Source organism: Octopus bimaculoides, chromosome 4, assembly GCF_046866305.1.
Source record: "Octopus bimaculoides isolate indiv1 chromosome 4, ASM4686630v1, whole genome shotgun sequence".
Taxonomy (NCBI): Eukaryota; Metazoa; Mollusca; class Cephalopoda; order Octopoda; family Octopodidae; genus Octopus; species Octopus bimaculoides.
In genome coordinates, this window is record NC_142931.1 from 146,811,810 (window position 1) to 146,836,809 (window position 25,000).

General features: G+C 37.4%; 2 protein-coding genes across 3 annotated transcripts in view; one reads left to right on the top strand and one right to left on the bottom strand.

The window, feature by feature from the left end:
- Positions 1-25,000, bottom strand: part of LOC106878761 (uncharacterized) — a 145,346-nt gene that overhangs the window by 73,307 nt on the left and 47,039 nt on the right. The gene's annotated exons all lie outside the window — the stretch shown is intronic.
- Positions 1-25,000, top strand: part of LOC106878762 (monocarboxylate transporter 13) — a 44,991-nt gene that overhangs the window by 450 nt on the left and 19,541 nt on the right. Inside the window, exon 2 of the mRNA XM_014928086.3 lies at positions 11,425-11,595. The gene's annotated coding sequence lies outside the window, so the exon portion shown is untranslated. The remainder of the gene's footprint in view (positions 1-11,424; positions 11,596-25,000) is intronic.

The following is a 25,000-nucleotide window of genomic DNA, read 5'->3' on the forward strand; positions in this document are numbered from 1 at the left end:
TATCTATTTATCTATCTATCTATCTATCTATCTATCTATCTATCTATCTATCTTTCCACCTATTATCTATCTATCTATCTATCTATCTATCCACCTATCTCTCTCTCTCTATCTATCTATCTATCTATCTATTTATCTATCTATCTATCTATCTGTCTGTCTGTCTGTATGTCTGTCTGTCTGTCTGTCTATCTATTTATCTTCCTATCTGTGTACACACGCACACACATATGTGTGCGTCTGTATGTATATACATACATACATAATACATACATGCGTATATACATACACACACATACATATATACATATGTATGTGTGTGTATATATATATGTATGTGTATATATATATATATATATATATATATATATATATATATATATATATATATATATACAAACATGCATGCACGCATACACACACACACATGTGTGTGTGTGTGTATTGATGGATTGATGGAAGGATATAGTTCTGTAAAGATGAAAGATCCCTTTTATATAGTTATGTTTAGTCTATAAGTGCGTGTATTTTGTGCGTGCGTGAGTACGTGTGTGTGTGTGTGTGTGTGTGTGTGTGTGTGTGTGTTGCAGTTGTATAATGTATGTGCAAGAGAAGAAAAACGTCTTTAACTTTCGCTTTTCACCTTTGGACTTCTCCGTCTTCTCCCCCCCCCCTCTCTCTCTCTGTCCCTTTTCCCTCCTTTCTCGTACTTTCTCTCCTTCTCTGTCTATATAACATCTATCTGTCTACATCCATATGTTTATCCCGCTATCCCTCAACAAGCTATCTTCCTTCGTACACTTTCTCTCTTCTCTCGTTGTTCCAAACTGACACCCTTTGTCTTTCCCTGTCCTTTGCTCTCTCTCTCTCTCTCTCCCTTTGTCCAATCGCACACATTAGGTATATGCGCACACGCATATGTTTACGCACATTCATATACACACGCACACTTATACATGCAGTACACATACACACCCAAACACTTCAGGTTTATTTTAACTCTGTCACTCTCACGCTGTCTCTCTTTCTCCAATCATATACATACCACACACACACACACATACACACACACACACACGCGCGCCACACACATCAACCTCTGCTAACTCTCTCTCTCTCTGTCTCCATCCATCTGCCCGTACGCCCACCCATCCAGCCATCCGACTGAAATATTCTCCACCCCTTTCCTATCCACTTCCCTCCCTTCACTCCATTAACTGTCAACCAGTAAATTACCTTGATCAACACCCCTCCCTTCCTCCCCCCCTCTCTCTCTCCTTTATATGTGAATCCTACCAAATTTTTAACACGGTTGTTGCCGGATCGAAATACATTCGCACGCACACATACACACACAAGAGCACGCGCACAGACACACACAAGAGCACGCGCACAGACACCACGCCACACACACACACACACACACATACACAAACACACACACATGCGCGCACCCACACAGATCCCATAAACGCAGTCACAATTACACACGCACACAGACAGATCCTGTATACGCTCAGTCACAAGCCCAATACACACACACATACACACACGCACGCACACACATACTAGCGCGTTTCCATTCTTGTCGTATGCACAACACTCATATATTATACATACAAACGCATTGATACGCGTATACACATAGCAATAGTTATCAAAAGAATCTTAAATAAACACTTAAACACACATGTTGATGGACAAAATGAAAGCGAAAGTACGTGTGGGTGTGTATGGTTGTGAGATTGTATATGTGTTTGTGAGATGGTGTGTATGTATGCGAGCGTGAATGAATGAGTGACTGAGAGAGTGAGAGAGAGAGAGAGAGAGAAAGAGAGATAGATAGATAGAAGGACACTCTATGTGTGTATATACATAAGGGTATATAAGTATGTGCGCGTGTAGGTATGTTAGTGTGTACACATATAATTATTATATAATTGTCTACGTGTGTATGTGTAATTGTAGTATCAGAACTTGCTGAACATTACGGCGCAATCGTACATACACAGACACACATACACACGCACACTCGCACACACATGCGCGCGCGCGCGCAGATGTGTATCTATAAGTTTGTGCGTGTGTGTGTGTGAATATATCTATTTGTTTCTGTGTGTTTCTGTACATATATTCTGGGGCTTACAGATACGCTTCTATGTGGGTGAGTCTAGTTTATGTGTGCGTGTATGCATGTGTGTAGAAGCGCGTGTATGTGTATCCAAGTAATTAGATGTGTACGTGTATGTCTGATATCCGCGCGCTTTTTTCAGAAGTGCGTATGTTTGTTTCTCTGTATGTATAGAGACTGCGCGTTTGTATCCATGCGCATGTATGTATGTATTTATATATGTATATATGTATGTATGTATGTATGTGCATAAGTGCGTATAAATGGAGATATATTGCGTGCGCATGTGTACTTGAATGATTTATTTGTATGTGTATATATGCATGTGTATGTGTGTGTATTTTATATATGTATAGAAGGATGTAGGTATGTATAGAAATGTAAGTATTGTGTGTGTTTGTATATATATATATATACATACATACATATATATGCATACATACATACACACACACATATGTATATATAAGGCGGATGTTACACAATGATGATGATATGATGTATATGTGTATACACACACACACACACACATATAAATGCATGTATGTATGTATGTATGTATGTATGCATGCGTGTAGGTGTGAAATGTTCTTATTTAGCTCCCATCTAGTCTTAATCCAGCAGACCTATGTGCAAAGGCTCTCCAAACATGACTATCTCTTTTTGTAAGAGTATCAAGGGCTACAATATTCAATGTACCATTCCTTATTTTATGATGGTATGGCTTGAGTTTATTGTGTGTAAGGGGATACTTGGCTGTTATTTCTAGTATATTGGGTGACCACATAGACTTCCCCTTGTGATGTGTGGCATGTTATATGCCTGATGTGTTGTATAAGCTTTCGTGTAGTACGATGTGTGTGTGTGTGTGTGTGTGTAATATGTTGCTGTGTAGTCCCAGGTCATTGTTCACACCTGTCAGAAGGCGTTCCAGCTGTGACTGTCCCGTTTATTTTGCTTGTGGTTACACTGTCCAGTATATCCTACGCATCTATCTTTACTTCATGATGACAGCCTGTTTTGAGGGAAATTTGACTACTATTTCTAGCACTTTGAATGACCAAGTACAGGCTCTCTCGATCTTTCACTGTGTGATGTGTGTGTGTGTGTATGTGTGTGTGTGAGAGAGAGAGAGAAATTGTGTGAGCGCGTATGATATTATATGTGATGTGTTCGTGTGATACATGTGCGTATTATATAAGTGAGAGAGAGAGGCTATTTCCTATTATAATAATTATACATACATATATATATACACATGTATACATACATACATACATACATATATATATATATATATATATATATATATATATATATATATATATATATATATATATGTATGTATGTATGTATATGTATGTATATATATATATATATGTACATATATGTATAAATATATATGTGTGTGTATTTGTATGTGTACACACTCCTTCATATGCATATCACACGGATTGCTTACAATCGCATTACACTCTCCAGTGTACGTATGTGATACGATATAGAAATATGGATTACTACGTGCATATACAGATACACACATAGATTTTCTAAGTATATATACATACATACACACACACACACACACACATATATACATATATAGGCTTGGTGATGTTTTGTAAGTGCTAACGCACGAAACCCTCGGCCTTTGAGTCACTCTGTTGCTTATACTAAATATTCATTATATATATATATATATATATATATATATATATATATATACATATATTACTACAAAGACGACGATGGGTCTTAGTGACTTTTGGCGGGGTCCATATAAGATTTTGTTTTTAAACTTTACGTGCAAATAAATTGTTTTAGACTCTCCACACAAGATATTTTAACAATTTTTCTTTTTTTTTTAATATACAGTTCCTAACAATATCTCACTATAAAAAATACAATAAAAAAATTTAAACCCAATCAAACAGGTCCATAGGTGAAAAAAAAAATGGTTGAGAATTACTGCTGCAGTGTGTATATATCTCCAATACAGCTAACTGTATGTAGAGTTTACAATGTGATATTTACTGAAATGTATCGATATTATAGTATATAAAGATATATTGCATCTATGTTACATTGCTCTATATAGTGTTTACTGCATGATATTACCAGTAGTTAATATTAATGTAGTATATATATGTATGTATGTATGTATGTATATTGTGTGTATCGGTAACTCGGCCCTGTGTAGTGTTTTCTGCAAAATGACATTACTGTAGTGTGTATATGATAGAGTTCTGAGTAGAGTTTACTACAAGACGATGTTACCGTATTGTGTCTACACTTTACTATGAGATGATATGATATTATCACAGCACGCTGTTGTAAACACATATCCTAAAAATATCGCATATCGATCCCCTCAGATAACCCCCCCCCCCCCCCATCACCACCACCACCACCACCACCATCACCATCACCATCACATTCGCGCACGTACACACGAACCTCTTGCTGTCGACATCACCACCACCACCACCACCACCATCATCATCATCATCATCATCATCATCATCATCATCATCATCATCATCATCACTGCTGTTACCTAGTTCTTCCATACCCACCCGTCTCCCGACTTCGTTCTCCCGCGCGGAACTGCTCAGACATTCTGGTGATGGCGGCGGCGGTGGTGGTGCTGGTGGCGGCGGTGGTGGTGCTGGTGGCGGCGGTGGTGGTGCTGGCGGCGGCGGTGGTGGTGCTGGTGGCGGCGGTGGTGGTGCTGGTGGCGGGTAGCAATAACGGTGGGGAAGGTGGTGGCGTGTTGTTACATTTTTGTCAATGGAAGAAACACTACGATGAGGTTCGTTGTATCTTGGTTTCTCGATGGATTCCTACAGTTAGCAATACAGACGTACAATCACCATTAGTAGTAGTAGTAGTAGTAGTAGTAGTAGTAGCAGCAGCAGCAGCATCGATGTCATCATCATCGTTGTCGTTGTCATCCTCCTCCGCCTCATCATCATCGTCATCATCATCATTTTCATCATCGACAGCAACATTGCTAAACTGTTGACATCTTCACCATCATCGTCAACATTGTGCACGTTGTCATCGTCATCATCATCGTCGTCATCGTCGTCATCGCAATCATCGTCATCGTCACTAAGACACTGTTACCGTTGTCAACGTAGTCATCGTCATCATCATCATCATCATTATCATGAGATCGTCAGTTATTATAATCACTGTTATTACTACAACCACAAAGCAACCACCGCCACCACCACCACCACCAACACCATGACCACAACCATTGACACCATCACCCTCCACCACCACCACCACCACCATTGACACCGTCACCCCCTACCAGTTTCCCCTGTCTCCAACACCAGAAAAACCATCGCATACACCATAAACACACGAAATCTAGAGAAAAGACGAAAATAGACAGGATTGCTGGCAACTGCTGTACAACATTCTCAACACAGAGGAGAAGGCAAAATGATGCACAATCACATTTGACCAGCTACAATAAACACCGCATGAACAATGCATTGAATCTGTCTTGTTGTAAGGTCTTGAGTGCTGGGCGGGATCACTGGGTAGCTTGCCTGGGTGGATGTGGGGGGGGGGGGGGGGCTTCAGGGATTGAGGGCTATATAGCTAATGAATGGCTTTGCTATCAAATAATAATAATAATAATAATAATAATGATGGTGATGATGATGATGATGATGATGATGATGATTTCATGCCAGGGCGAAGGATGAAGGGGTCAATGCAAAGACAAATATGGTGTTGGGGGTTTACATATAATTAAATGATAAAATAATTAAATAACAAAAAAAAAAGGTATGTATACAATGGAAAAGAAAGGACTTGTACATAATATACAAAGGTTTAAAAAAAGGGTGTATGTGGGGGTGGGATGACGATGATGATGATGATGATAATAATAATAATAATAATAAAAATAATAATAATAGTAATAATAATAATAATAATCATTATAATCTTTTCTACTTTAGGTACGAGATGCAAAAGTTTTGGGGGTGGGGGGCAGTCGATTAGATTGGTCCCCAGTATGCAACTGGTACTTTAATTTATTGACCCCGAAAGGATGAAAGGCAAAGTCGACCTCAGCTGAATTTGAACTCAAGAAATACCGCTTAGTATTTTGTCTGGCATGCTAATGATTCTGCCAGCTCACTGCCATAATAATAATAATAATAATAATAATAATAATAATAATAATAATAATAATAATCATTTCTATTATAGGCACAAGGCCTGAAATTTGGAGGAGGGGGTAAAGTCAATCACATTGACCCAGTATGCAACTGGTACTTAATTTACCAATTCTGAAAAGATGAGAAATGAAGTTGACTTTGGTGGTATTTGAACTCAGAGCTTAAGGGTCTGTAATAACACAAATAATACCACCGTTACCTGGGTCCTCAACATCTTCACAATAAGTCATACACACCTGTTATGTTACTGTCTTAAGTCCTGAGACTCCTAGGGCCAAATTCCTGGTTTCCATGGCAACTAAGTAATTGAGATCACATCAGTGAAGGCACACAGGTTGATGGTTAAGGTCTTTGGTTCACAATCAGACAATCACAAGGCACTTAAGGCCACAACATGATCTCTCCAATCAGTTCTGTTTCCTGCTACAGTTCTGGTCTCATTCCAGCCCCTCCACCCTCCTCATCTCCTTTCTTTGTCAATGATCTTTCACCATGTGGTCTGAGGGTACCCTGCTGCTCTTTTCCCCTCAGGTTGTCACTAGCTTATTTTTCAATGTTGTTGTTATTATTTATTATTATTATTATTATTATTATTATTATTATTATTATTATTATTTTATGTTTGACTTTTGTTTTGCATTTGTACAAGTTGGATCCAAGTCTCACCCAGAGACCTCAAGAGACAACAAGTTAGAAGTTCATGTAGGTGTTATGCCTAGGGTACCATATATTTGGATTTGTACAGTTTTGTTCAAGTGAATGTTTAAGAAACCATAAGAAAATTATGTGTTTGTTTTAAAATTTGAGATCACATAGACAGTATTTTACGTAGGATATGGGCAGTTCCCATGAGCACTATCTTTTGAACTTCAGCCATTTTGGGGTTTCCTGGTATCTGAGCTAGGTAGTAATCAGACCGTTTCGCTGTCATTATTATTATTATTATTATTATTGTTATTATTATTATTATTATTATTATTATTATTATTATTATTATTATCATTCAGGTCACTGCCTGGAATCGAACTCAGAATTTTGGGATTAGTATCCTGTGCTCTTAACCACTACATCATATGCCCGTGGCGTAGAGGTTAAGAGTGTGGGCTACTAACCCCAAGATTCCAAGTTCGATTCCAGGCAGACCTGAATAATAATAATAATAATAATAATAATAATAATATCAAAAAGTACCTTAGGAATGAGAACCCAGGTTTGAAATTTCCCCAAGACACCTGAAGAAGGCTGGAGGGTATATCAGCCGAAACTTTGTGTTAACAACAAACAAGATGAAGACAAATATCTGTCAAATGTAAATAATGTACATAATTCCTCATCTCTTAAATATAGAACTGTAGATTCTTTATTATTTGAAAATCGAAATGAAATATGGTAACAAATGGAAATATGGTAACAAAATAATAAATGAGTAAAATAAATAACAACATTGAAATTTTACTGAGACAACCACAGCAATAACAACAACAATACAACACATCCTAAAATACATCATCATCATCATCATCATCGTCATCACCATCATTTAATGTTGGTTTTCTGTGCTGGCATGGGTTGGACTCCACATAATTTGCTGTAATTTATAATCTCACTTGAACTACAGTTTAAGATAACTTTTGGATTTAATCTAAAGCGACCCCAACATTTCATTTCTGTTATATTGATTCCATGAGTTCAAATATATTGTAGATATCTATAATCTGATAATCCACAGTTTCACTCATCCTCAGAAGTAATTAACAAGATTTCTTAGTCTTGATTAATTGAGGATTAGTTAGTTTATGTTTCCAGACTTGACCACGTGGCTAAAAAATTGGCTTCTTAGTCATGTGATTTCAGTCACCTTTCGGGATACCTTGGGAAATTACCTTCTACCATAGTCTTGGCCCAATCCCAAACGGTGGAAATTGTGAGGAATCCTGTCAGACAAACTCTGGTTATTATTAAATAGTCCATCGTCCGTTCTGGCATGGGTTGGACAGTTTGACCAGGGCTGGTAAGCTAGAAGGCTGCACCAGACTCCAGACTGATTTGGCATGGTTTTCTATTCAATTTATCACCCCCCTCTCTCTCTCTCTCTCTCTATATATATATATATATATATATATATATATATATAGAGAGAGAGAGAGAGAGGTGGGGTAATAAATTGAATATTAATTCAATTTAAAACCAAGTGGCCTAGCATGGACAACTTTGGACAAATGTCTTCTATATATATATGTATATATATATATATATATATATATATATATATATATATATATATATATATATATATATATATATGTATGTATGTATATGTATATACACATAGAACTGGCACGTTGTTTCCATTTACCAGATTCACTTACACAGCATTGTTTGATCAAAGGTTATAGTAGAAGACATTTGTCCAAAGTTTCCCGTAACGGAACTGAACCTGACTCCACATGATTCCAAAGCTAGCTTCTTTACCACACAGCTATGCATGTGCCAACAAATCTACCCAAATAACCTAATTGTTATTCCATAGTGTTGACATAGCTTCCAGCATATATAGGTCCTAGCTCTGTTGTGTCTACGAATATATTATTATTATTATCATCGTCATCATCATCCTCATCATCATCATTATCATCATCATTGTTATTATTATCATTAATAATAATAATAATAATAATAATAATAATAATAATAATAATGATGATGATAATAATGATAAGGTAGCAAGCTACTGAAATCACTAGCATATTAGGCAATATGTTTAGTGGCGTTTTAACCCAGCTCTTTATGTTTTAAATTATAAGGAAATGGTTCCAATGCCTTCAAAGATTTGGCTTGTTCATTTTTAGGCTGTGATTTATTTTGATTCTTCTTGTCAGGTATTATATTTTGTGGTAAGTGGAACTATATGAATGATTCTAAGGTTGTGAGAGATATGAAAATAAGAGGAAAGTATGTGTTTCGTAGGGTGTGAGTTAACAGAAAAGTATAGTGAGGAGATTTATTTTGGTTTGATGTGGGAATTTGGTTATTGTTTAGGGTTCAGTCAGTAATAGAAGTAAAGGTGAAAGCAGATGTGTCAAATTGAGACCATGAGATTCTATGTATATAGGGTTGGTTTTTGTGGTGTTTTAGGTTTCACAAAAGAATGTTTGCTGATAATAAAGTTGGTCACACAGAACAGGTCAGACTGACATTCAATTTAGTCTTTGTGTTAGCTTTAGTTTAAGAAATTTTATGCTTGATGAACAAACAGTTTCGGTATCATACAGTTCTTTTCTCCCCTGTCTCTCAGCTCTTTTGTTTTTCTTTTTCTTCTCTTTTCTAAAGAGTATTATCCAACACATCAGATTCGTTTTTGTTTCTTCTTTTTTCATTGTACACTTCTTTGTTCCTTGTATTTTTTTTTTCATACTTTATATTTCTACACTTTTCAGGTATGCATTATTTTGAGCAGTAATTTTGTTTGTTTCCTCTTTGCCTCAAGTTTTGCTTGTGTAATTCATGTTATTTTTTACCACTCCCTCTCTCTCTCTTTCTCTCTTTCTCTCTCTCTCTCTCTCTCTCTCTCTCTCTCTCTCCAAACAAAGTGACACAAACACACACACACACTGGAACTCTCTCTCTCTCTATCTTTCTTTTAAGAATATGTTTCATTATTGTTTGGAAATGATACCAAAGCAAAGATTGGATCTCTGTGCAGTCCTCTGGCCCATCAGTTCTGTCAAACTGGCCAGCCCATGCCAGCATGGAAGAAGGGACATTAAATGATGATGATGATGTTGATGATATAACAATAGGATTGATTTAAATATTATATTTCTAAGAAAACTCACGCCCCCCACCACCACCATTGCCCCATTGACATTTGCCACCTCCTTGACATTCATTGACCTTTTGCTGGCCTTTGACCTTTACTAGCCTTGACCTTTGTTGTTTTCTTCGAAGCTCATGATTCTCTCATGGAGTACTACCATCCAGATTAAGAACCACTCCATGTAATGTATGTAGTTTCTTGTGGTTTTATTGTTTTGATAATACTCCATGCAATAACAACGTGTAGTGCAGTGGTTCCCAACCTTTTCACTACCAAGGATCCCTTTTATTTAAATGAGTTTTCCCACGGCCCCCTTTTAATATGCTCATTCTTATGTATGGGTATATATATATATATATATATATATATATATATATATATATATATATATATATATATATATATATATATATATATATAAATATATATATATATAAATAAATATATATATATATATACATATATATATATATACATATACATACATACATACATACATATATATATATATACACACACACATATATATACATATATAAATATATATATATATATATATATATATATATATATATATATATATATATATATATATGTATAGCATCGAAATCAAATATTCATTTATGGAGACAGCGGTTGTATATTATCTGAGGAGATACAACTAGTTCCTATTATACAGGTAAACCATTACTTAATTTAAATTTAAATTCTGTATATATGTGGATCTATGCTGTATCGAACCATGCGCAATGAATCTTTCATCTTTACGTTCTGAGTTCAAATTCTGCTGAGGTTGATTTTGCTTGTCATCCTTTCAGGGTTGATAAAATGAGTAACCAGTTGATCCCTGGGGTTGATGTAATCGACTTTTCCCTCTCCCCTGAACATGCTGGCCTTGTGCTAAAATTTGAAGCCAAAATGTGTTAGTGGGTTCTATGTGATGTTTCTTATTGATAGTACTATTCTATTAGTGGTATTTTATGGAATGTGTGCAAAGTCTTATAGTTTTTCTTGCTGTGTGTTGTATGTGATAACCATTGCTGCTCTGAGTTCAAAGAATACCAAGGTGGACTTAGCCTTTTATCTTTTTGAGGTCAATAAACTAAGTACCAACTGAGTACTTGGGATGATGTCATCGACTACCTCACTTCCCCCAAATTCCAGGCCTTGTGTGTGTGTGTGGCATGGGGAGGTGGGTGGAGGTAAGTGTCTGGTGAGTGAGTATTAAAAGGATTGAGGAAATTTAAAACGTGGATTTTTTTTCTTTTCAGAACATACCAAGTGATAACATTTTAATGCCAACCAAAGTTTGAGGACTCAACAGAATCCTGGACTATTAGAAGATTAAGGGCCCTTAAGAAGCCTAAACCTCCAAATGCCATGGTATTCCTCTCTCTTCTGAATCTTGAAACTTAAGGAACCAAAGTCCAAAGTCTAAGCCGGTAAGTCCCAGAATTATTTATCCAATTTCAAGACACAGGCGTTGCTGTGTTGTAAGATGTTTGCTTCCCAGACATGATTCTGGGTTCAGTCCCACTGCGTGACACCTTGGACAAGTGTCTTCTACTATAGCCTCAGGCCGACCAAAGCCTTGTGAGTGGATTTGGTAGATGGAAATTGAAAGAAACCCATCGTATATATATATATATATGGGTGGTTGGCGTTAGGAAGGGCATCCAGCTGTAGAAACTCTGCCAAATCAGACTGGAGCCTGGTGTTGCCATCCGGTTTCACCAGTCCTCAGTCAAATCGTCCAACCCATGCTAGCATGGAAAGCGGACGTTAAACGATGATGATGATGATGATGATATATATATATATATATCAAACAAATTGAAAACAGAACACAAAGGATATCGTGGTACACGTGTTTCAAGCTTTATAAACAATCTGTCATTACATCAGTATAGGTATATTATTGATATAAAAGATGGTTTAAAGCTATCTTCAGCTGCAAACATTGCCAGTCCAAAGATTACATCACAAAAGAAAAAAGAAAAAGAAAAAGAAAAAATACAGTTAGTATTACCCATTATAATAGGTTTATCACATCCCTTTAAAAAGGTATATCTGCATAAAGGTTCGTTGGATTATATATATGTCTGTATGAGTTAGAGGTTAAGCAACCATCTAAGGGATAATAAATATCCAATAAACTACTGGACGTATACCTATTTATATTCAAAGGCTTACTGTTGCAGGGCAATAGTACAATCGAATAATAGGCATGAGGGGGGGGGGGGGTAAAACTGGAAGTTTATCCAGAATTTATAAGGCAAGGAAGAAAATGGAGAAGAGATTCAATTGACAAACATCAGCAAGATCGATTTATTAATTACAATCATAGGAATAAATAAATAAATAAATAAATGAATACAACTCTACTCTACTGTTTGTCAATTAAATATCTTCTTCCTTGCCTTATATGTATATATATATATATTTCTTTATTGCCCACAAGGGGCTAAACATAGAGGGGACAAACAAGGACAGAAAAACGGATTAGGGAGCCAGTTGATTAGATCGCCCCGAGTATGCAACTGGTACTTAATTTATCGACCCTGAAAGGATGAAAGGCAAAGTCGACTTTGGTGGAATTTGAACTCAGAATGTAAAGACAGACAAAATACCAATAAGCATTTCACCTGGCATGCTAACGTTTCTGCCACCCCCACCCCCACCCCACCCTACCTCAACAATTATATTAACCCTTTATCATTTAAACCAGTCATACCTGACCTAAATATTCTACCTGTTTTATGTTCAATCTGGCCAGATCTGGTCTCTCGCACTTAACCGACAATGCCATTCTAAAACTAAACGTTTGCATCACTGAAATCTCAAAGCTATGAAGTAATGCATAATTAATTCAAAACATTATGAATAAATAAGCATTTGACAGAACAATCGGAATGCCTAAAGGGTTAAATTGATATAATCTATTTTTGTTTATAATTTTATTTATCTAACACCCAAAAGGAGTAAGCAATTAACTGGTGGCAAAACTGCTTAGCCATTAGAGAGTCATATTCACTCTTTTGATGTATTTCACAACCATTCTGTCAATTAATTTTGAGATTAATAAAGAATATAGTAAAATAGGTTTGGCATTAACAAATGGCGCTTAAAATATAAACTAGCATGAAATTTTCATGAGAGTTATGTGTGGCAGAATCAGTAGAGAGTCTGATGTAGTATTTTGGGGGTGTTTGGTTGGGATTCTCTTTGTTCAAATGATACTCGGGTCCATGTTGCCTGTCATTTTTTTTTTTTGTGGTTGATAAAAAGAAGTAGCTGTTAGTGGTAGAGGTGGATTTCAATATAGCAACCAATTTCAATATAGCAACCCTTGCAGGTGATGCCCCAGCATGGCCACCGTCCAATGAAAGGAAAACAGTGAAATGATAAAAGAGGTGATTAAATATTTAATACGAAACATTACTTTGATTTGTTCCATCTTAGTATTTGATTAGTTGCCAATAGATTTTGATATTTCACAATGTCTGTAGCCTCGTTAATTAGGTTAATGAGTGGGGGGGAGGTTTGGTGGATAATAAGACGATGGGGTTGTTTTCTGCAAAAATCCATCTCAGCATAAACTTGTGAATAAAGTAACCTCTACCTTACACTTGCCCCGTATGGGTGGGACGTTGGCAGATGTGGTTGTGCAATCAAGAAGTTGGCTTCTTAACTACCCTAAGGTGCCATGTGACACCTTAACACTTTGCTTACTATGGGAATCACTGGTGACTCTCTACGCTATGTTCTCAGTATACCATGGGAATCACCGGTGACTCCCCATACTATAATCTTAGTATACCATAGGAGTCACTGGTGACTCCCCATGCTGTATTCTTAATATACCATGGGAATGACTGGTGATTCCTCATGCTATATTCTTAGTATAGATGTGAGTCACCAGTGACTCACCACACTGTATTCTTAATATACTATGTGAGTCACTGGTGACTGCCAGTTATGATGTGTTTTCATGGAGCTTCACGTTACTGTGGTTCAAAATATATTGATCGAATTTTAAGAAATTTATAGAATACAGATATGGGAAGGACGCAAGTCTCCATCGTTGAAGTGGTGCCCTCCATAAAATAATTTTTATGAAAAAGAAGCCATTAAGACTTAGATAACAGAATCTGGAATATATTCTGTAGCAGGGAAAAAATCCATAAATGGAGGCATAACGGACATTTGAACACTTTTGTACCATGTGTATCACAGAATGGATATAATATTCATTTTGAACTGGGGGAGTCACTGTTGATAGCCTTGCTTTAAATTAATGTGGTAGTTAATGAACTAGAACATATATATATATTTTTTTTCATAGTTTCAGCTTAGAGCTGTGGCCATGCTGAAGCACTGCTGTTGAAATATATAATGTCTATAATATACCCATTGTATATATAATAATAATAATAATAATAATAATAATAATAATAATAATAATAATAATAATAATAAAGGGTAAAAATCATTAATGATTTTTAATAGGTGGTCAGTGCAGAAATAAAACCTCATAGGTAAATTTTATAAATATTTTATAATTCTATACATAATTATAACAAGGGCTTGGCTTGCGCCTCACCATGCTCTGAAAAATAGACATCAAATGACACGAATACCACCATGACTATTTAACCTAATTAATGAGGCTAATAGTGTCTTTTGACGTCTATTTTTTAGTGCGTGGTGAGGCACAAGCCAAGCCCTTGTTATAATTATGTATAGAATTATAAAATATGTGTATATATATATATGTAACATATGGTATAATTATAAACAGGGCAAATTTCAGCCATTTCTCTGAAGACTGAAGAAACGATGATCAGCCTTAATCGATTTTTGAACCTTATTGGGTTCTCATCAGAGGTGTCTACATCATTCTGACAGTCTATGGTTAGAAAATTTAAAGAAATGCATAATTCATGACAAAATTGGACCGTTGGTGCAAAAGAAAATATGGCACAAAATCAGTTTGGTAGACAAAATATTAAGCAAGTATCTCTTCTACTTGTAGTCTCAGCTCAACAAGTGTTGTGAGTAATATTTGGTAGATGGTAACTGGAATATGATCAGAAGGACCAGTCCTGTGGTGGCCAGATTAATCTATTGCCTAATTTAGTAACATCACCAATTGGTCCTTGGGTGCATCTAGCAAAGTTCACTCTGTCGCATGTATTCAGGGCATGTATGTCTTTGGTCTAAGAATACTTTCCTCCTTTCTTCCTTTCTTCCACCTATCTTTGAATCTCTGCAAAAATAGGTCCTGGGTATTGCTCTTCTGCCCGTGAATAAAAACCAAAGTAATTTAAGAACACAACTGTAAAACATCATCATCATCATCATCATCATTTAACATCCATTTTCCAAACTGGCATGGGTTTGATGGTTTGACCACAGCTGGCAAGAAGGGAAGCTGCACCAGACTCCAGTCTGTTTTGGCATGGTCTCTATGGCTGGATGCCCTTCCTAATGCCAACCCCTTTAAAAAGTGTGCTGGGTGCTTTTATGCGGCACCGCACAGGCACTTTTATGTGGCTTTGCCACGAGTGCTTTTCACAACCAGAGGGACCATTGCATTTTTTGTTTTGCATCTTAACTGTGTTGGTGACATGTAAGAATGAATCCATTACTCATTGCAAGGGGATTGAAGTTAGAAAGGGCATCAAGTGTAAACACCACACCATAACTGACAGAGGAGCTCGGCACAGCCCTGCAGCTCATTCCGAATATCCTCTCAAACTGACCAACCCATGCGAGCATGGGAAACAAATATCAAATGTCACTGCCGATGAAGATGATGATGATGAAGGCAACAGTGGTGGTGGTGGTAGTGGTGGTGATAACAATGATGATGATAATAACAATGACAATGATGATGATGATGATGAGGAGGAGGAGGAGGATGGTGAGGACGACAATGATGACGATGATGCCACTGCCAACCATGACGCCACCACTGATGGCTACGATGACGATGACGATGGAAGTTTTTTAACTGGACAGAAAAAAAAGGTCATTTAATGAAACAATGTTAAAGACACATCATCATCTTTGTGTTTTGTTTTTGTTTTGTTTTTTTGGTTTCTGTTGTTGTTGTTGCTTTTTCTCTGATTAAACAAAACCCGAACTGTTTTATTTCTGTCCACTCTCCTCCTCTGTGGCTGATTTGACACACTTCCAACATAATTAAATCAACTAACAGAGATTATCATTGCTGATATCAATCCGACATTACATATATACACACATACAGATAAACACACATACACACACACATACATACATACATATATACATATATATATATATATATATATATATATATATATATATATATATGTATATATATACACATGCACATAAATATATACATACATATATATATATATATATATATATATATATATATATATATATATATATATATATATATATATATATATATATATATATATATATATACACATACATATATATACATATATATATATATATTTACACACACACATATGTATGTATGTATATATATATGTGTGTGTATATATATTTGTATATATGTGTGTATATATATATATATACACACACACGCATACACATACACACCTCTCGCTGGTATTTGTAGTCGAGGCCTGTGTGTTGATGCCAGCCAAAAGTCGTTGATTTCCTCTCAAACCTTTATCCATTTATTAATATTCTCATAAATGTCTTTGGCAAGATTTGAACCCTGCTCAACTGGGATTGCCAAGATTCAAGCTGCTTATTAGAATAATGGCAGAATATCTAATTAGACACAAATATATTAGATAGACTATTAATTAGCCACTGTTGCTGTCATTGCTCCTGATGCGGTTGTTGTTGATTTGGTTCCATTCTTAAGATGGCGCTACAATGAGTCTCAGTGATGTTTGTGATTCTCTGAAGATGAACGCCAAAAAATGGCTGTGTGGTTAAGAAGTCACTTTGGGATCAAGTGATTTCATGTTCAATTCCACTGCACAGCACCTTGGGCAAATGCCTTCTATTATAACCCTGGGCTGATCAAAGCCATGTAAGTGGATATGTAGATGGATACTAAAAGACTCCCATTGCATGTCTATATCATCATCCTCATCATCATCATCATCATCATCATCATCATCGTTTAACGTCCGCTATCCATGCTAGCATGGGTTGGACGATTTGACTGAGGACTGGTGAAACCAGATGGCTACATCAGGCTCCAATCTGATTTGGCAGAGTTTCTACAGCTGGATGCCCTTCCTAACGCCAACCACTCCAAGAGTGTAGTTGGTACTTTTACGTGCCACCAGCACAAAGGCCAGTCAGGCGGTACTGGCAACGGCCACACTCAAAGTGGAGTATTTTACGTGCCACCTGCACGGGAGCCAGTCCAGCGGCACTGGCAACGACCTCACTCGAATGATTTTCTAACATGCCACCAGCACAAGTGCTAGAAGGCGACGCTGGTAATGATTATATATAAAGAAGCATTGGTTATAGAACAAACATTAAATTTGGGTCAATGACTTTACATACAACACCACCTTTCAAACATTTAATCATATATAAAAATCACCATGTGTGTGTGTGTGTTTGTGTTTGAATGTGTGGATGGTGTGTGTGTGTGTGAGACAACCATTATTGGTTTGTTTACAGCCTTATAACTTAGCAGTTGGGCAAAAGAGGCCATTAGGATAAATACCCAGCTAAAAGAATAAAATATGTACTGGGGTTGATTTGTTTGACTAAAAGCCCATCAACACAGTGCCCCAGCATGGCCATAGCCCAATGATTGAAATCAATTGAAGAGAGAAGAGGAAATGTTTTTATGTCACCAAGGTCACAACTCTAATAAGAAATAGTTTTATATGTTTGAGGTAGAAAGGAAAAAAATATTGAAATTAAGTAAAAGGTCATTGACCTCACTTTGTCTTTTCCTCATTACATAAGTACTAAGTGTCTCTAATTAGGTTTTGATTTTCACAATATTAAATATGTTATTGGTGTTAACTTTCATGACTGTTTGTTGCCTAATGGTGTTTCTGAGAAACGTGTCCTTCTCTTAATGATTTCTTGTTTTGAAAATGGATTGGCAGTTCTTTGATGTTGGTCAATGACAAGCATCAGATCAAGAAGAAGAACTGCAACAAGAACAGGAACGATGGGGAATGAGAGTCGGTGTTTGATAATGGAGGGCGTAAATGTGTGTGTTGTATATGAGTGTGGCTGTGGAGACGTGTTGTTGTGTGTGTTTGTGTTATATGCTTGTGTATTGTAGATGTGTGTGTGACTTGTATATTTGTGTGTGTTGTGTATGTGTGTGTGGAGGTGTTGTGTGTGAGTGCGTGTTTATGGGAGGAAAGTGTACGATATATGAGCAAGAAAACAGAAAATAACATTTTCTGTTATCACAAACTAATGAAAATGTCTTTTAAATTTGATGTGGACAAGTGATTCAATAAAAAGGAATTAGAAAGTTTGCAAAGGGCAAAGAAAGCTCAACACACACATACATATAAATATACACACATACACACACACACGCACACACACACACACACACACACACATACATACACACCAATGTGCAAATTTTAAGAGGAGAAGATGGATTGACCACAATTGTTTCAAAGCATCATTATGAGCTGTTAATTGCTGAATGTTATATAAATTATGCACAATATTGCTATCTGAGGAGCTGCTTTGGAAAGCACGCGCATACACACACACACACACACACACACACACACACACACACACACACACACACACACACACACACACACACATATAAATACATATACACATACATGCTTATATATATGTATGTTGGACTTCTTGTGGTGTTTTGTCCTGTAGTTGTCTCTCATTATGTGTTTACGTATTTTTCGCTCGTTGGTAATGTCCTGTACTTGATGTATTCTATATATGTACATACATATGCACATCCTCTCTGCTCTCGTGTGACCTGTGGTCAGCTTTCTTTTCACTCCAGCCTCTGTGAAGGCAAGACGAACTACTAGCGTTCTACCTCAGATTCGCGTTTGGCCGTACGGCTTTTGAATGTTGTTTTCACTGTCCAATTTTTCCTGTCTTGGTTTGTGTTTGCCACCTTGGAATCCTCTGTTTAGTGGGTTGATCCACTACTCAGGAAGAGACTATTCTAGAGTACGTTCTGCCTTATCTTCGAAACGTCGGGTTAGAATAGAGGCAGCTGATGAAAGAATATTCCAAGTGGCTTTCCGTTTTCCTATGTGTTCGTTCCGTTGTCTGTAGTTCATTGTTCTAACGTCCTGTACCCTGATATGCATATATATACACATGTAGATGTAAGTATGTACATATATGTGTGTATACATGCATATATATTCTTTGTATTATATATATATATGTGTGTGTGTGTGTGTGTGTGTGTATATATATATATATATTTGTAGCACTACTGGTTCTGAATAGCACCCTCAGTCACTTTAGTGACGAAGATATTTTTGCCTTTTGGTTGAAAAATTGCTAACAAGCCACCGTCATTATTAATATATATATATATATATATATATATATATATATATACATCATCATCATCATCATCATCACCATCATCATTGTTTAATGTCCGTTTTCCATGCTGGCATGGGTTGGACGGTTCAATTGGGGTCTGGGAAGCCAGGAGGCTGCACCAGGCTCCAGTCTGATCTGGCAATGTTTCTACAGCTGGATGGCCTTCCTAATGCCAACCACTCTGAGGGTGTTGTGGGTGCTTTTTAAGTGCCACCAGCACAGGGGCCAGGAGGGGGCTGGCAACGACCACAATCAGATGGCACATTTTATATGCCACCAGCATGGAAGCCAGTCAAGGCAGCGCTGCCATCGGCCATGTTCGGATGGTGCTTTTTACGTGCCACTGGCACGGGGATCACAATTACAATTTCGATTTAATTTTCATTTTGATGTACTTAACTCAATAGGTCTCCTCAAGCACAGCATGTCTCCCTAGCACAGCATGTCTCCCTACAATCCAAAGTATTTTTGAGTGGGCTGGGACTGGTTATGCGACACTGGTGTAGGTTACAGCTGTGGACTCACTTTATTTGCCGGTCTTTGCAGTCACAGCATACCTCCAGAGGTCTCTGTCTTTTGTCATTGCTCAACGTTCGAAGGTCATGCTTCACCACCTCATCCCATGTCTTCTTGGGTCTCCCTCTACCCCGGATTCCATCCACTGTTTGGGAGTGACACTTCTTCACACAGCTCTCCTCGTCCATCCGTAGTACATGACCATACCAGCGCAAATGTCTCTCTTGCACACCACATCTGATGCTTCTTATGTCCAACATTTCTCTCAGGGCGCTTACACTCTGTCGTGTGTGCACACTTACATTACACATCCAGCAGATCATGCTAGCTTCATTTCTTTACATATATATATATATATATATATATATATATATATATATATATATATATATATATGTACATATATGTGCGTATGTGTATATATGCCAGCATGGCAAACAGATGTTAAATGATGATGTTGATATGCACACATATATATTTAATAAGAGTTTGATCTCAGTTCCATATGACTTAAAGTTTTTGTGGGCGTGTAGGACATGTCCATTTCATCAGACGTCAGGAGAGGAGGGGGAGTGTCCTATGGGTCCACAAATCTGTAAGCCGTGTGGAGCTGAATGCAAACTGTTATTAAAAATTTATGTGACTCCTATCAAATGTGTTGAGTGCCACTGACTATCATTTGTCCAATCACTCACTCACACACACACACACACATCCATCCATACATACATACATACATATATATATATAAAAATACATATAATCATAACACGATGATGATCATCATCACCACTACCATCACCATCATCATCGTATCACCACCACCACCACCACCACCACAACCGTTGTCGTCGTCATCATCACCATCATCATCATATCTACATCACCACCACCATCGTAATCGTCGCCATCATCACCACCATCATCATCATCATTTAGAAAGGAATACACAGCTACACATTTCACACTTCTAGCGCTTTCTGTCTTTATCGAGGTTCTGTTGACACCAAAATAAGTACCAGTTGATTACAAGGGTCGATGTAATCGACTCATTCCCCTCCCTCAAATTTCAGGCCTTGTGCTTATAGTAGAAAGGATTATTAAATATTATTAGGAAGTCTATTTAAAAAGATTTAATTATTTGATTGATTGTAAAAGAATAAACAATTCATTGCTAATAAATTTTAACACAAAATCTTATACGGACCCCCTAAGGGTCACATAGACCCCCAAGTGCCATATGGATCCCCATGTGCCATACAAACCCCTAAGGTCCATATGGACGTCTTATGTGGACCACTGATTTAGATAAGCAAAGTGTTAATACAGTGTCTGCTTCCATTTTATGGATTAATTATTGTTTGTCTAATTAATTCTGATTAGCTATTTGTCTGGAGTTATTATTCTTTTATTCATTTGTTTGTTTCAGTCATTTTGACTGTGGCCATGCTGGAGCACTGTGTTTAGTCGAACATATCAGCCTCTGGACTTATTCTTTGTATATATATATGTATGTATGTATACACACACACACACACACACACACACACAATGTATGCACACATACATATATACAAATGCATTGCCGCCAGAAGTCAGTTTTGCCATGATGAGCAAGGTTTTTATCAGGACCTTGTCTAGCCAGATATCCTGGCCCTTCATCATTTCCTCTGTGTGGCTGAGGGTTCTGAAGTCAGCCTTCATTTTGTCTCGTGTCTTCCTAGGCCTTCCTCATCCACAGGCTTCTCCAGCCGCATATAGTGGGTGGCACTTTATACAACTGTTCTCATCCATACGCATCATGTAACCAAACCAGTGGAGACTTCTTTTTTTTGCTCACTAAACCTGATTGTTCTCAAGCCAAGTTTTTCTCACATCAACATTCATTCTATGTTGTTACCGAACACTTACATCACACATCCAACAGAACTTGCTCACTTCATTTCTTTCCAGTCTTTACATGTCCTTTGCATTCAAGGCCCATGTCTCACTACCATGCAACATTGCAATTCTAGCCCAAACATCATACAATCTGCCTTTCACTCTGTGGAAAAAGACCTTTGTTGAAAGCAGTGGTAGCAGCTCCTTGAACTTTTTCCACCCTGTACTTACTCTGGCTACTGTACTTCTAGAGTAACCACCTCCCTTGCTGATGACATCTCCTATGTTACAAAATTTATCAACTACTTCTAGTGAGCCATCTGGGTATTCAAGGGCTTCTGTTTCTGGAATATACTGTTCCAGTGCATCTATCACATATGAAACCTATCTTCTCTGATAGTCTGCCTGTAGTTTCCATTACTTCTCTTAAGTGTCCACAGAATACACTGAGTGCAACATATGAAGTTTATACCTGCTCCTTTTCTAGCTACTGAGCATGGCCATTTCCCAGAAGGGGTCCCATCTTTTTTCCTGCTAAAACCTTCATCTTTGTTAAGTTTACCTCTAGGCCTCACATCCCCAGATTTAGCTTCCATGCCTGGAATTTCTTCTCTGATTCCTCTACAGATTCAGCTATGAGAACTAGACCATCCCATTGGCAGCCAGTCTTCAAAACTCCTCTGTGATGGCCTGCAGGACTATGATAAATAGGAGGGGGCTGAGAACTGTGCCTTGGTGGACTCTAACCCTCACACTAAATTCCTCACTGAAGTCATTGTTGACTCTCACTTTACATCGCTGACTCTCACTTTACATTGTTGACTCTCGCTTTACATTGTTGACTCTCACTTTACATTGTTGACTCTCGCTTTACATTGCTGACTCTCACTTTACATTGTTGACTCTCACTTTATATTGTTGACTCTCGCTTTACATCGCTGACTCTCGCTTTACTTACTGCGTCTTTGTACATGGCTTGCACAGCTCCCTCAAACCATTCATCAATGTCCAGTTTACTTAGTGACCACCAGAATGCTGTACCCTTTTGAATGCCTTCCCCTGGTCAACAGAGCCAGGAATAATGGTTGACTCTTTAGCCAAGTATTGCTCATGTAGTTGCCTCTCTAGGAAGATTGCATCTGCAGCACCTCTTTGAGATTCAAAGCTAAACTGCATCGTTTCTAATCTATTCTGTCATGAATCAATTGTACCAGGACTTTCTCTCTGATCTTCATAACCTGACCCAATGATTTAATTCCTCTGCAACTGCTTCTCTCTAAGACATCTCCTTTGCTTTTGCAGCAGTTTACAATGATACTGCTGCATCAGTCCTCTTGTATAATTTCATTTACAGACACACAGACACACATAGGCATACATACATATGCTAAGGGCTTCTTTCAGTTTCCATTTGTGAAATCCATTCATAATGCTCTGGTTAGCCCAGTGCTACAGTAGAAGATACTTGTGCAAGGTGCCGTGCAGTAGGACTGAACCCTGAACCAAATGTTTGGGAAGCGAACCACACAACTAAGTCTGTGCATCCATATACATAAACACACACACACACACACACTGATATAGATACACATGCCCTTAAATACATATTATGAAAAGTAGAGAGGTAAGAGATATATGAAGGGAGAGAGAGACAGACAGACAAACAGACTGAGAAGAGAAAACTAAGGATCAAAGAGTAGCTGACCATCACCCCTAACTCCAAACATGACCCCCCCCCCCCGCTCTCACGTAAGCCTTATCTGTCTATCCTGGCTGGCTGTAAAAATATTTCTTCTTCCAGTTTGACATTTGATTAATGTGTTTGAAGAACTGACAATCTAAACATAGATTAATTGTAATAATATTGATAATAATAATAATAATAACAATAATAATAATAGTAATAAGGTTGATGGTTATGATGATGATAATTTAGGCACAAGGCCAGCAATTGTGAGGGGAGGGGTTAGGATAATACAACAACAACAACAATAATAATAATAATTTTGACTGCCAGACAGGCAAGGTATTAGAGTACCGAAGGCTGGATACAGTAACCTTTAGGAGGGACAAACAAGAGTGCCTAATAACTGACGTAGCAGTGCCAGGAGATCAACATATCATCATGAAAGAAAGAGAAAAGGATGATAATATGGAGACCTGAGAATTGAGACTGATAAGATGTGGCAGCTACGAGAGCCAAACATAAAGGTTGTCCCTATTGTCATCAAAGCATTGGGTTCAATACCACCCAAGCTGAAAAAAACAACTGGAAACCTTAGAGATATTCTACAATCTAGGTGTATTGCAAAAGTCAGCATTACTTGGAGGAACTGCACGCATCATGCGTAAAGTACTGTCTGTCTGAGGTCCTTGTTGTGACTTGACAAGCAGTACAAACCCCCAGTAAACACAATGTCTTCAATCAACAACCTCACGATATTGTATACTGTATGACGTCTATAATAATAATAATAATAATAATAATAATAATAATAATAATAATAATAATAATAATAATCCTTTCTACTCTAGGCAAAAGGCCTGAGATTTTGGGGGAAGGCGGTGGTCAGTTACATCAATGCCAGCACTTGACTGTTATTTTATTTTATTCTTTTCTATTCTAGGCACAAGGTCTGAAATTTTTGGGGAGGGGGGCAGTCGATCAAATCGACCCCAGTATGCAACTGGTACTTAATTTATCGAGCCCGAAAGGATGAAAAGCAAAGTCGATCTTGGCGGAATTTGAACTCGGAATGTAAAGACATACAAAATACCACTAAACATTTTGCCCAGTGTATTAACGTTTCTGCCAGCTCCCCACAACGCCTTTATCACCTGTTACTTTATTGACCCCGAAAGGATGAAAAA